This window comes from Camelus bactrianus, chromosome 1, assembly GCF_048773025.1.
Source record: "Camelus bactrianus isolate YW-2024 breed Bactrian camel chromosome 1, ASM4877302v1, whole genome shotgun sequence".
In the NCBI taxonomy this organism is placed as follows: Eukaryota; Metazoa; Chordata; class Mammalia; order Artiodactyla; family Camelidae; genus Camelus; species Camelus bactrianus.
In genome coordinates, this window is record NC_133539.1 from 58,440,571 (window position 1) to 58,454,979 (window position 14,409).

The following is a 14,409-nucleotide window of genomic DNA, read 5'->3' on the forward strand; positions in this document are numbered from 1 at the left end:
GGGGCTGATTCTGCTGCTCAAAGTGATTTTCACTTTGAGAAGCACTGCTCTGCAGCATTCAGGAAAGGAAGCGGGCGTCCTCCAGCCTCAGAGCCACATAGAGATAGAGGTACACTGCCAGTTCAGTCGTCTGTCTCTGGGGCAGGAGTTCCCCAACAGCGTCCCAGGCAGCAGGACTGCCAGCTGGTGCTGTTTGACTGGAACCCATCTGGTTGGGAAGATGCAGATTGTGAAAAATCCAGCTTCCTGTACTTTCCACTCTGGAGTCTTCTAGTTCTTTCAGGCTGATGTTCTCTTCTATAGGAAGTCCTGTTTCTTCTGCAGTAAGCCACATGACCCCTGGGGAATTTCTTCCTCTCTAAACAGACGGGCTCCCTTCACTAAGCCTTTTGTGGCTGGATTTCCCAACCCTCTCCTGACACTGGGTGGCCTCCAGTGATCACGCTTGAGTTGGTCAGGGTCCCCTCTAAAATCCATGTCCAGAAATGAGGACATAATGACCAGGGAGGACCCAATTTGGACCCTGCCTCTTAATGCCATTTAAGATGGTATTGTTTTGAGCAATCCCATCACCCTGTCAGCTCCTATGAAGCCTGTGTACAATTAAACCCGTCGGATGTTTCTCTCAGGATCTGCAGCCAAATCAAGTCTTCTCCTACTCCCAGACCCCTCATGAACTTGAGTAATTAATTTCTGCGATCTAAACACAACTTTCCATCTGCCCCTGCTAAATTTCATCTTGTTGGTTTAAACCCAGCATTCCAGTCTGTTGAGATCATTTGGAGTATTTATTCCGTCTTTTATAGGAGCTGCCCATCACAGCCTTGTCATCAACAAATTTGAAAGGCTCGCTCACTCCAGTTTCATCTAAGTCATGGATAAAAATGTGAAGCTTCATTTTTCAGAATTTCACCTGCCACAGACCATCTTCCCTTTTGGAATTCCTAATTATACGATCATACATCCCCAAATCAGACTTCTTAAAGACTAGGGGAGGTCTGTGGGCATGTCATTTCTTTCCTTGGCCATCATTAACACCAGGCTGAAATGGTGTCTCTCATCCAAGCACTGTCACATCACCACCCAGTTCTTGGTCATGGTCAGAATCAAATCAGAAGGACAGCTTGGGTCGCCATTTCTCTACCTTCTGGGTAATGACTATATTACAGAGGCAAGAATGCAAAAATGTATCCCATTCTCTACTTTAAGCAGTATTTGACATCCAACAGAAGTCAGGCTGCCTGTCCCCCATCATCATTACTATTGCATGCCTCCCTGACAGCTTTATAAGCCACACTGGGAAAGCAGCATCCAAATTCTTCTGACTGGGTGGGGAAGCTATAATAGGGATATGTCATAACGTGGACCTGCTCAGCTGCAAGGCATGCTGGGATCTTTGCAGCTGGTCAGTGAGGAGGCATGAAATGTTTTCTGGAGTTGGGTGTCTGGAGAAAGAAGTGAGGACAGAATCAAGGAAATCAAAAGGAAAAGGGAGCTTTGGTGAATAGCATCCCCACTCTTCTGCATCTGTATGTGAGAACCGCCCTTCTGCTGCCTCTGCTTCTGCCAACAAGAAAGCCACAGTATATGCCCACGGGATGCTGGTGGAGAATTTGGGAACAACTTATGGACACCATAAGCCAAGAATGGAGAAAAGCGTATGTCGTGGTTAAGTTTGTAGACTCTGAAGTCAGTCTGGGTTTAAATCCCAGCTCTACTACTTATTAGCTGTGTGACCTTGGGCAAATTGTTTTCTCTCTCAAGGATTCAGTTTCCCCATATAGAAAGTGGAGACAAAAATAACATGTGCATATAAGGCACATGAGGATTAAAAGAGACAAGGCGTATGTAAAGTTTAGCAGACTGTCGGGTACATAGTAATAGCTCAGTAAATAATAGTTGTTATGGGACAATAGCTTGAAGGCAGTGCTGAATGCTGATAGTTCTGGAGCTGGAGGTGTGAAGAGGAAAAGGCTAAAGAGGTGAAAGAAGAAGATGCTGTGGGTTAGGGGCAGCAGAGGCTTGGAACTCACCTGAAAGGTGAGGCAGCAATTTGTGGAACTGACCTGGAGGTGGAACCCAGGCACAAAGCTAGGTCAAGGATTCTGACCTTCAGCTCAGGTAAGGGCAAAGCAGCCAGCTTGACGCCTCAGAGAAGTTCAGTAAAAATAGTCTGTTTTTCTAGTTCTGAATATGAAAATTTTTTCTTGCTCTAGGAAGTCAGTCAAAAGTTGTCTAAATGACCCATGTTAAAAAGAAGCATGCATTTTCCACTTCTAGAAAACTGTTCTGAGGAAATAATCATCAATAGGCACAAAGATTTATATACAAGGATGTTCACTGCAGCATTATTTATAACAGTAAAAAATGGTTTACAACCTACATGGCCAACCCACAGGAGATTCATTAAATAAATTATGATACATCCATGTGATGGAATACCGGGCAGCCACTAAAAAGCCCATTTTAGAAAAATGCTTGAGACATGGGGAAATTATCACAATATGTTATTAAATGAAAAGGGCTGGTTACAAAACAACACAGACAGTACAATCACAATCTTACTACACATGTATCTAGAAAGAAATACGTAAAACTGTTGAATGAATATGCATTACTTTTATAAATGCTGTTTAAGAAAAAAAAATGATCACAAAGAAGTTACACAAGGGAGCTCCCACAATCAGCTTATAATAGAAAGTCATTAAATTCAGAACACAGGGACACAAACAGTAGCTATGATCCGAACGCCAGGAGCTCTAGCTGATGCCTACTAGAAAGGACCTGGTTGTTTTGAAGGGCTGAGGCCAAAGAGATTCTGCACGCCATTGGCATGAGGCCAGGTGGAACCTAGGAAAGATTTAGGTCAGTGGCTGTCAACCATGGCTGCATATTAGGAGCTAAAAAAAAAAAAAAAAAACAAAAACCAATGCCAGGCTCCAGCCTCAGGAATTCTGACTCAATTAAGGTCTAGGATGAGGCTGGCCATCTATATGTCTTCAAAGCGCTCCAGATGATTCTAATAGGAACCAGTGAATTAGTGTTGAGTGGGACCAAGCTACTGTTGCCTGTACACAGAGGTCACTTCAGCCTTGCTCTCTAGACTGAGCCCAGCATATGAAGAGAGACTCACTCTGGAAGCAAAAGAGATGCTAAAAGGAAGCAGATGGCCCCAGGGCATCTGGTCTATGCAGGAAAATGACCTTTGGTCTTGGGGACATTCACAGAACTGTTCCTTTGAGCTGGCCTGTTTGGGAGCTTTTGCCATAAGGACACTGCTCTTCATGCAGATTCTTGATGGGGCCCCGGGTTACCAGCTGACTCCATAAACTGCAAGTGCAGGTGGCTCTACAAAAGGGAGAAAGGAAGAAAACCAAGGTCCTGGGAAAGCTACAGGGATCTGACCCTGCAGAAGCCAGAACTGGTGGTATTTTCCTCTCTCCTGCTTTTGGGCAGAAACACACCCTGGCCAATAGAGCAACGTGTGAGCCTTGAAGGCAGTCTGCTTCGGGGTGGATGAGATCTCGTGGAAGGCTCCTAGTTTCCCCTGGCACCTTGAGGGAAGAGGAGCAGAAGGAAGAGGCTGCTAGAAACAAGTTTGTATTAAACGATAAGATCTCCCCAGCTTCTCACTACAGGCGTAGAGTTACTTAAGGCACCAAAAGAAGGGAAAGAAGAGTCTGGAGTCAGATGCTTTACACACTGGATCCACCCATCCCTGAATAATTGAGAACCAACTGCAGCTCTTTTGTACTTAAAGCAGGGCTCCTGGGGGGCCTCAAGACAATGACTAGTGCAGTTTGGAGGGAGTTTTTGGCTCAGGTGGATCAGTGGTGTTAGCAAGTAAGGATGGATGTAAGTTGCTACCCAACCAGCCATTTCCCTGAAGCTATCTCCCTTAGGGCAACCTCACTTCAACTCTGGCAGAAGAACAGAGCTGCAGGTCATTCAAAATACTGAATGATCAAACTGTTACACAGCCTTATAATGCATTGCATTTATGTTTATACGTGGATGTATATGAGTATATTTACATACACACATATACCTAATATGTAGCAGATTTACTTTCCAAATGATGTTTGGCTCAGGTTGAGACTAAAAGGACAATCCACTTTCTGAAGATACTGGCAATCAGATGGGTTACCAATAGTGGAGCTAGATGCTGGATGTAACTAGAAGCCGGCCTGAGACAAAACATTCCCCACAAGTAATCCACAAAAAAGGAAATTAACCACTCCTGGAAAATCAAGAAGTGACTGTAATCTCTATTCAAGATGGAGAAGGCTCCCTCATTTCTAACCCAGCCTCCTCCTTTGGGGATTTAAACCTATCTCCTCTAATTTGATCCTCAGGGGATGGCAGAACAGATGGTCACCAGCCATCCTCCAGTACCAGCCCTTCCTATCTCACAAGAGGCCAGAGACAGTCTTGGTTCAAATGCAAAGATATTCTGATAATATTGAGAAGGCTTCAAATTCAAATGAGTTCCAGGTGCAAGTCTGATTAAGTCATCCTTATTAAACACAGATCAATGAGGGCAGTGTCTTGGTGGGACTCAGCACACAGCTTTGCCTTTAAAGCTTTCACGTGCTCAGGGAAAGCCTAGTGGAATCCTTGTCCTCCTGTTTCAAGTCAGAGTGGAGGAGGATGTGAAGTCCAACTGCTGGGAAGTGTGCTCAAGGTCAAATTCTCCCATGCCCAATCACCATCCCTCCCAGGTCCCTGCTTTCCCTACTGTGCCCAGCAGCAAACTGGACTGGAAGCCATCTTTTTTTCCCCCACTCTGGAGGTACCAAGTGTCATCATTTCTCATTGGTGAGCCCCTGACTAATGTCAGGATTAAGTGCATTCTGCAAGGTTTGATTTTCATCTCTCACGCTCACTGAAGCAAAGCACTAAAGCAGAGAAAGAGGAGCAGACACGACAGAGCCACAGGAAGTCTGGCATCCCCTTCCCTTTCAGAACTCTGCTCCCAGCTGGTACTTTCTAGCATTCAAGCTGGTTATAAGGGAAGTTTTTTAGGAAAGAGAGTCTTGGAGGAGATTCCTCCATCTGAGACAGCGAATGGCATAGACAAAGATCCCTTTCCAGATTATCCATCAGAGAGCCATCTCCTCAGCTAAGGCAGACATCACACCAAAAGTCAGAGAGAGGGAAGTTCACAACAGTATAGCAGTATGCCAGTGAAATCCAGATGGTGCCCACACAAGCTGTAAAAGAAGGCCTCAGTTCAGCCTATTCAATGAAACTCTGTTAGTCAAGCCACTTGCTTTGGCTCCGGTCATACACTTAAGACAAGTTAGTTAAGCTTTGTCATAAATTTAGGACCAAATTAGTGATGGCTAGATTCAAATGCAAAGATCTGAATGTGAAGAAAACTCATTTATTAGAGGTAACTATTTTCAGCATGCACGACCACACACACACACAGTCACTGTTAGTGATCAAGGTGACTGGATGAGGCAAAGAATGATCCCAAGACTCACTGGGGTTCAGACCCCGATGTATAAATAACCAATACTCCCTCCCAACAGTTCAGATTTCAGGTGCCTGGCTTTGCCTCTGTCCACCCCACAGGTACAAGGTACACACTTAGTCCCACTTGATAAGTGAGGAATCAGAGGCATGGAGAGGGGACCCGGCACTGAGGGAACAGCTAAGGTGGTGGAAGCCTAGCCTTCTCAGCCCAAACCCTAGATGCCAAGTCCTTTGGATAACTCCTTATTAGCCATCAGGCCACCCAGATAAACCCACACGGGAAAAAAAACAAACAGTAAATTATATCACAGATGTCGAGGCAATGCTAGTAACTGTGTTCTAGTTATGCTGATTCACATCCATCCAGGGAGATCAGTCAGAGGCATGTCTTGCCTACTGTTGCACCCATAGCTTCTAGCACAGTACCCAGCACATAGTAGGTGCTCGATAAATGATGACCAGGTGAGTTTACTGTCACTGTTGGTCTCATTGATCTTGTATCCAGGCAGTAACAAAGCCAACACTTGAAAACCATGGGGAACATCCAGGTGCTGGGGTTGTGGGTGGCAGGGCATTGGAGCTCAGCCCTGGGTCCTAAGGGCTATATCACAAGGTAACATGCACTTGTAATCAGTGACCTTGTTCTTTGCCTTCTGTATCCATTCTACCACCTCAGTCCTCAATGAAAGTAGTGAATTGTTTGTTTGTATGGTATTGATCTGAATTGCTGTCTCCTTGGTTTTTCCCTGTGGGATACAGGAGGGTGATTAAGAACAGTAGTGCCATGATCAATGTTCAAAAGAATTGGACCTGGCAGCACCTTCTTCCCAAGTGCACACACTCCATCCACCAATCTTCAGCCTTGCCAGGCTGATCCTCTATAAATGTCTGCTGGCCCTCTGCCCCCTTGACAATCAGGAATCAGGCTTTTCTGGATGTTCCTTGGGGGTCCCTGAACATCTTATGTGAGCTCCCAGTTTTTTCTCATCCAACCTCTGCGTAAGGATTTGGGGAAACAAAAAGTCTTGGTTGGACTTTTTTCTTTCTTTCTTTCTTTTTTTTTTTTGTAAAAAATGAAACTGGTTTATACTCACTGGGTTGGGTAGGGAGGGGAGATGCAGGAGGAGAGGGGCGGAAGACCTGAGTTCCAGTCCTGGCTCTGAGTCTGGAACGTTGTATCAATGTGAAGTGCTAGATTTGATAACATAAGATGCCTCTCTGACCTCAAGGACTCTTCATCTCACAGCAGAATCCTAGTGCGCCCTTGAGAGTGAGGGTGTGTTGGGGGCCCAGCAGGTCACAGGTAGGACCAGGCTGTGGGATGTTCCAGTCAATCCCCAAAGTACAGGGAGACATAATAACAGATAGATAACATGTACACACAGAGATGAGATCACTTAAAATTATTGTTTCTAGAGCTGCAGAGACCGGGGATCAGACTGCTCAAGGGCTGCATGCTGGCTTTGCTAGGACTGTTTTATTTGGCCAGTTTGACTTGGAATAACCAGTTGTCCTCGGGTCTGCCCCCTGCCATACCTGATCAGCGCATTTGTTACCTGTCTGACCTCTGTAGGCATCTGAGTTTGTAACTTCCCTGACATGATAATCTTGAAGCCCTCTTCCAGCTTTGAGTCTCAGTAAGAAGTAATTCACAGAGGGGCTTTCAAACAAGGGGGGAAGGGTACCCCAAGACAGAAAAGCTCCTGAGATTCCTCTAATCCCAACTGGGAGGTGACAATCCACAGAGCCAGGGTGGACCTCTTGGCTTCTCAGCCGGAGAGGCCGGGCTCTAGGGAATTAGAAAGGGAGTCCCTCCCTTCTTCGGTCCCACCCTCCCTATGCAGACAGCTAGTGCAGGGGGCCAGAGTCCCAAGCCCAGCTCTCAGTCCCACCTGAGTCCTCAAGTTCTCTTCAGTCAGTCCAATGCTAAGTCCTTAGTCACCCTTTGGCACCAAGCCCTCCCTGCCTTGTACTGCCTGCATTTTTCTATTCATGTTTTTCCTGCCCAAACACACACACACACACACACACACACACACACACACACGAGTCTCAGGATCAAGTTGGTGAATTTAGCAGCCTCTCTGGGTGTGGATTCATGCCTGTACCTCTTTGCATCTACCAGCACCTAGCATGGTACACTGCACACAGTAGATGCTTTAAAAGTGTTTGATGTCCACAGTGATGTTAATGCTGGCTCTTGTCATTTCTGGAGAAGGAAGACCCTGGCTTGACTTCCTCTCACCCTATGGGTGCCTGAGCAGCAAATTCTCTCTCTGTCTCTTTGATATTTTATCCTCCTTCCTCCAAGGTTGGGAATCTATATTTAGGGCAGGGTTCTGGAGAGTTTTTCCAAGCTGCTTCTTCATCTGCCCCCCTTTTCCTAGTTGTGAGGTCCAGTTCTCAGGCTCAAGTTCCCTTCTTCCCCTTCCTCAAGGTCACCTATCCTGGTTCTGAAAAGGTGAGAGGCCTCTTTTGAATGTCAAGAAGAACGGTGGGGTGGGGGAGTAAATGAGGCGAAGGAATGGAAGAGAATAGACTAAAAGATGAGGGAAAGTGGGGTTGGGGAGGACCGAGAGGGCCTGGAGAGACGCGCTGCTGCAGAAAGAGCCCAACGAGGCCAAAGTGGTGGGGATAGGAGGGGAAGCGGAGGTGCCTGAGAAATGTGGAAGGAGATTGGATTCGCCAGAGAAGGTAGGATAGCGGTGGGTCTAGACACAGGCAAGCTTCCAACCTCCCAATCCCAGTTCCTTTGGCTCAGCCCGGAAGAGCGCATCCCGAAAGGGCAGCCCTTCCCCACTCGGGCTGCTCTCATCCCTACCGCGGAAAGCCTGGATAGGATCATAGGGGTGGGGGCAGAGTCGGGAGGTTACCTCTCCCCAACCAAACTCGGCGCCCACTGCAGCCCAGCGAGGCTAGGCGGGAGGAAGAACCCAAGGACCGAGCACAGGGAGAAGGAGAGGAGACAAGAAGGGCGCTTCAGGTGGCTCATCCTCGTTGTTTAAAGTTTGCGGCAGGCAAAGGAGCCGGCTCTGTCCTCCCTCCGCCGCCCGGAGCTCCGCTCGGCCCGGTCCCCCTAGCCTCGCCATCATCCTCTGCCGGTCCTACGCCCACTTCCCTCTCGGCTCCCTCCCGGCTCGAGTCCCCATCCCCTCTTCTGTCTCCATCTCTCCCAGTGCCCAAGCGCCCCCTGCTCCCTCCCTCCTAGCTGGATCTCCCGCAAGACGTGAGCGGAAAGTGAATGGGCAGCCTCAACCACAAAGACAAATTACCATGAGAAAAATAAATCAGGAAATCGCGTCCCTCGTTCCCGCCGCCGCACCCCTCTCCGCCTGCTCAGGCGGGAGCGCCGGGCTCTGGGACCGCTGCGTCTAGGCGTCTACGGCCTGGCGGAGCAGAGTTTGGGCTCCGCGAGGCCCTGCCAGGGCAGGGGGTCAGAGAAGAATCCAGCAGGGGCCCCGCTGGCGGCGGCGGAGCGGAGACGTCCCCCGAGCGAGAGATTTCACACTCCCGGCGGGCCACGCGTTCCCACGCGCCTAGCCGCCCGCACTCTCCCTCCACCGGGTTCACTCGTCCACCCTCTCGGAGCCTCCATCTCGGCACCAGTCTCGGAGCCTCAGCCCCGCTCTCTCTCAGCCTTTCTTATGTCCGTTCCCTCCTCTAGGCCCGGCCCCCGGCCCCCAGACGCGCCGACCGCAGCGGGGCCAGGGCCCCGTGCAGCATGGACCCAGAGCCAGCGGGCGGCGGGAACGCAGCAGCACGGAGGGCACCCAAGCCGAGATGGTAGCGTGTGGCGCGGAACCCGGGGACCTCTTCCCCTCCGCCCACAGCCTCCGCCACCTGGTTCCAATTTGCCAGCGCCCCCGGGCCCCAATCCTTCTCCCCACCCGAGTTGCTGAAGTTTGTAACTTGCGGCCCCAGCCCGCTCAGGGGAAGCGTCCGGGGCTCCCGGGACTCACCTCCGGGCTGCGGGCGCAGGTGCCCAGTTCTAGGCGTCTCCTGGCTCCCGGCGGCGAGGGGCGGCGGAGGCGAACCAGGAGGGCTGGCGGCCCGTCTGGGAATGGGGCGGCCGCGCAGGAACGGCCCCTGGCCCTCACTCGGCGCTCCAGTGCAGCCGCGAATCGTTCCGGCGCCCGCCACGCTGGGTTCCGCCAGCAGCCGCCGGACGCGCAGCAGACCCGCCCGGCTCCACGGAGCGGGGCTCAGGCGACAGCCCCCGCGCTCTAACTAGCTCCCGACGCGGCGCGCGGGTGAGAGCAGGGAGGAGGAGACCGAGGGAGCCGGAGGGAGGGAGAGGTGGTGGGGGAGGAGTTGGAAGCGAGGGGACAGAGGGAGGGGAGCAGGAGCAAAAAGGAGGAGGGGGCTAGAGAGGACCTGCCGCGGCGGGCGCGCCACCCGCCAGCCCCGTGGCGCGCGGAGGGGCGCGAGGGGGCGCCCTGCACCTCCGCGTCCCTGGGCTCGGCCCGACTCCCGCTCCGGCCTGCCAAGTGTGTTTACCCGGAGGGTGGGCCAAAGTCCCGCTCCGCAGTCGGCGTTCGAGAAGCGAGACCCAGGTTACCTTTAGCCACATCCTGCCTTACGGTCCTCGATAAGCCCCGACTCGAACCCGACCTCACCCTGGGGTGTCGGCTTACCAGAACCCTGCCCACTCGAACCCTCGGGGCCTGAGGAAATCCTCCCTTCCCCTCGGCTCTCCAATTTCCCAGCCTTATTAGCTAGAGAGGATCTTCCTGCCTGTGGATTTGAAGCGGGAAAGAACCGCGTACAAAACAGGGGAAATCTGGTGTAAATTGCAGTCGAAGGGAGTGAGGCGAGGCTGCTGGGCTGGACTGGCCGGATAAGGGTTAATTTTACAAGCTGCACGTCCTTGAGTGAACCTCTCCAAGCCTCAGTTTCCTCAGCTGGAGACTAGGTTTGGTGATTTTGATACCTTCGCTACAGAGCCGAGCGACTTGAGTAGGGACTATGGTGAGTAAGATAACATCAGGAACATCTGGAGGGCATCCAGGGGATTAGCGATCCCGGGAGGCGGCGGAGTGCTCTCGGCTGAGGGGGGAAGGTTTAGCGCGACCACACCGAACAAGGCTGAATTGTTGACAAGTTTAAGTATCTAGCGTTTCTGACGGCTAGAAAACCAGAGGGAAAGACAGGGGGCAAGCTTCAAATCCTATCTGCCGGGCTGCAAGAGGGACGGGAAGGGAGCCCTCTGCTGAACAAAGAAAGGTATAAAAAAAAAAAAAAAAAAAAGAAAGAAAGAAAGAAAAAAGAAAAAAAAAAAAAAAAGTGACCTAAGAAAAGAAAACGAAAGAATGAAGGATAAAGACAAAGGACCTGAAAAATTAAACCAGGAGAAATGTGATTATAAGAGATAGCCAAAGAGAACTGTGAAATAAAAATAGATAAATTGGAAGAAGGAAAATATTAGAAGACTTTTTAGAATATGCCAGAAATCGAAAAATTGGAAGCATTTTACATAACAAAATTCTAGGCAAAGGAAATCCCAGTAAAGCAGAGGAATGGAGACAGTAAGAGCCCCAGAGAATCACCCTCCTGCCCATGTCCACACACACGCCACTGAACCAAGTAAGAAGCAATGCGGCCAGGATGACGGGAAAGAAAAAATGAAAGAATCCGAGAAGGGAGTTTATGAGATGCTGAAAGGGGAAACAGTGCACAGTCTCAGAAATAATTTCTAGGGCGACAGGAATGCTGAAACTCATAATGTGCAGAATGGAGAGGAACTTGGAAAGGGAAGACACACTGGACAAGAGGATAGAGATGCAGACAAGAGGAAAAAGGGTATGTCCAGAGGAAATGGGTATGTCCAGGCATACCAATCTAGTAGCCCATCCATTTAATTAGAGATAAAAACCAGGTTAGAAAAGGTAATGCAGGGCATCGAATCCAAACCTATCATTTTACAGACAAGGACAATGAGATCTAGAGGAGAAGCAATTGTCCCAGAGCTGCAGGCTGAGGTGGGGGCAGGTCTCCTGCCTCCCCAGTCTGGGACCCTTCCACAGCTCAGTGCTGCCACCTCACCCCCATTCCCATTCCATACAGAGCTGTGGGGGCTGTTTTTGTTATTGCATAAATATAAATATAGACACCTTTTATTTAACACAAAAGTATGAAAATATTCCATATATTGCAGGGAAAAGGGATGAGCAGGAGAGTTTCCCCTTTGTCTGGTTGGGAGGGTAGACAAAGTGCCTTCTTAGTAGTTCTGTTGGGAGCAACTCTCTCTTGAAAGGCAATAAACATCTTCTCCATCCTTCACCATATTCTCTTCCTCCCCCTCTCTTTTTCCACCATGTTTTTTCTTTATTCCCTTCCCACCATCACTTCATGCCCCTTCCTGGCTCTCCCCCTCCACATTATGAGTTAATGTGGTGGTGGGGGGTCAGTGCAGGAAGAGAAGAGGGGAGACCCCAGACTGGGGACATAGGCCAGGAACGCTTCCTTTTCAGGGGAAGCAGGAGCCAAGAAGGGGAGACACCCAAGGAGACACAGACAGGAGCAGAGATGCTAAGGATGTTGGGCTAATTAAACCTAATTGCGACCTCCAGTACTGTATTGATTAACAGTGATTACTCAAGAGCTCTCAATACAAAGGAGCTTCAGAGGTCCAAACCTCAGGAAGGGGTAGTTGCTTTACTAGCCCGGCTTGCCACCCGCTTCAGGCATCCCCAGAGTTTGGCAAACTCAGCCTGGTTAGACTCTCTGAATTATTTACTAGAAACGAAACCTGGAGTGTTGACCTCATCACCACAGTATCACCACCACCTTCTGTCACCTTCCTTAAACCTTTGCAATAACCTGTACAATAATTACTTCTATTAGGAGCCATTCTCCCCCTAGCCGAACAGTGTTAATTAAGCAGAATGGAAAGACAGTAATTAGTACAGAATTATTCAAAACAAACATGCTAAAGAGCAGCGAACACGGTGGGTGGGGGAGTGGGGGTGGGTGGGAAGGCGTTCTTAGAACTCACTCTTGACCTAGAAATTCCAAACTTACCTTCAACTAAGGGACCAAGAGGTTAAGAAATAAATACAAGTTTTCACGCTCAATGGTGACAAACCTGGGAGCTCACCGGAGGGCATTTTCTGGGAGATCTGGCTACCTGTGAAAAACAAGAGTGCAGCTTCTCCCAGGAGTCTGTGTAGGTGTGTGTGTGTGTGCGGATGTACACACACCTGTGCATAGGCCAGGCATAAACACAAATCCAGCCTTGAAGCAAATGGCAAACAAGCCACAGCTACTCATATAGATAGAGAGAGAGAATTGAAAAAAAGAAGGCAGCAATCACTTATAATGTCCAAGAAGTTTTCTGGTCCCAGGACCACCTGCTCATTGTGCCTGGGAATGGAAAAGAAAAAGGAAAATTCCCACCCCAGAAGTCACTGTCAATTTGTGAACCAGAAGCACACTTAGGTCAGAGGAACTGAAGTGTCACTAAATGACAGCTTTGCCATTGTCCTGAGCTAATGTGAGAGAAGAGGCCTTCCTTCCTTCCTCCCTCCCTCCCCAAACATTTAAGTGCCACTCACTATGCTGGTTGGAGAGGTCATAGGAAGAGGAGAAAGCCAGAGCCTCACAGGCAGGCGGGAGAGGCAGCCATAATCACGTCAAATGCAGGAGCAGAGTGCTGCGGGCAGGTGGAGGCCTGGTGACTAGCTCCACCCAGCAGGGCAAGGAGGTCTTCACAGCAAAGGGCCCTTCTAGCTGGGAATGGAGACGCGGCAGAAATTTGCCAGACAGAGAAGCAGGAGGAGGCAGAGTATTCCAGGCAAGGGAAATAGCAATGTATGAAAGCACAAGGCGATATAATTAGATTTCTCTTTTGGAAGAATTACTTGGCCCTGGTTAACAGATTGAGAGAGAGCTGAAGCAGTAAATGTGAGCAGGTGCGTTGCTGGCAGAAAGAGCACTGTTCCCACAATTAGGACTTCTCGGTTCTGAGACCGACTTGGTCACTAATGAGCTGGGTGTACTTGCTGAAGTCTCTTAACCTCTCTGACCTTAGCTCCTCACAGCTAAAATGAGGGGGGTCTAGTGACTGGTTTCTAAGGCCCTCCTGGCATAAACATTCTATGACTCTAATTCTTCCTGCAGATTCTTCTTTAAATTATGTCCTTTACCACGTTAATGCACTGAGTCTTTTCCATGTGTATAGCACTTCACAGTTTACAGAAGTGTTTTCCATATAACTTCTTTTGGCCTTCAGGGCCCCGTGAAGGAGGCAGCCGCTCTGCTGCTCTAGATGATCCTGTCCAGCCCCGAGGCTGTAAATGCTATCCCTCTGCTGATGACATCCAAGTTTGCAGCTGCAGCTCTGACCTTTCTCCAGAAACCCAGGTGCAGAGAACCAACCGCCTGCTGCCCTCCTCCACGTGAACATTGAATAGGCATCCTGAACCTAATGTGTCCAACACTTAACCTCTGATTTTCTTCCCCCAAACCTCAGACTCCTCTATTCTAGTAAATAAAAACTCTGTTCTTTGACTTCCTCAAGGCCAGGATCTTGAAGTCATCCCACACTCCATAAATAAACCATCAATAAGTTCCATTGTCTCTACCTCTGAAATATTTTCAGAATCTGACAACTTCTGACCACCTCCTCTCCTGGCACCCCAACTCAGACCACCCTCTTCCCTCACCCGGATGTCTGCTCTGCCTGCTTCCACCTTTGTGACTACAATCTGTTCTCCACACAGAAGCCGTCCTCAGTCAGGTCCTGTCCCCCTTCTACTCAAAGGCCTTGCATGGCTCTCCAGCTCACCAGTGCAAAAGCCACTTCCTCACCCAGCCTGCAAGGCCCTTTCCGACATCATCTCGTCTCGCTCTTTGCTCCTCACTTCTCCTCAGCCTCCCCAGCCTCCCCACTGTTTCTGGAACACCCGAGTGCCCCCCCCCAGGCCTTTG

General features: G+C 49.6%; 1 protein-coding gene across 2 annotated transcripts in view; it reads right to left on the reverse strand.

The window, feature by feature from the left end:
- SEMA5B (semaphorin 5B) overlaps positions 1-10,161 on the reverse strand; it is a 128,027-nt gene extending 117,866 nt beyond the window's left edge. For both annotated transcript variants that reach the window (XR_012507256.1, XM_010970909.3), the window contains exon 1: positions 9,441-10,161. The gene's annotated coding sequence lies outside the window, so the exon portion shown is untranslated. The remainder of the gene's footprint in view (positions 1-9,440) is intronic.
- Between the last annotated feature and the right edge of the window lie 4,248 nt (positions 10,162-14,409).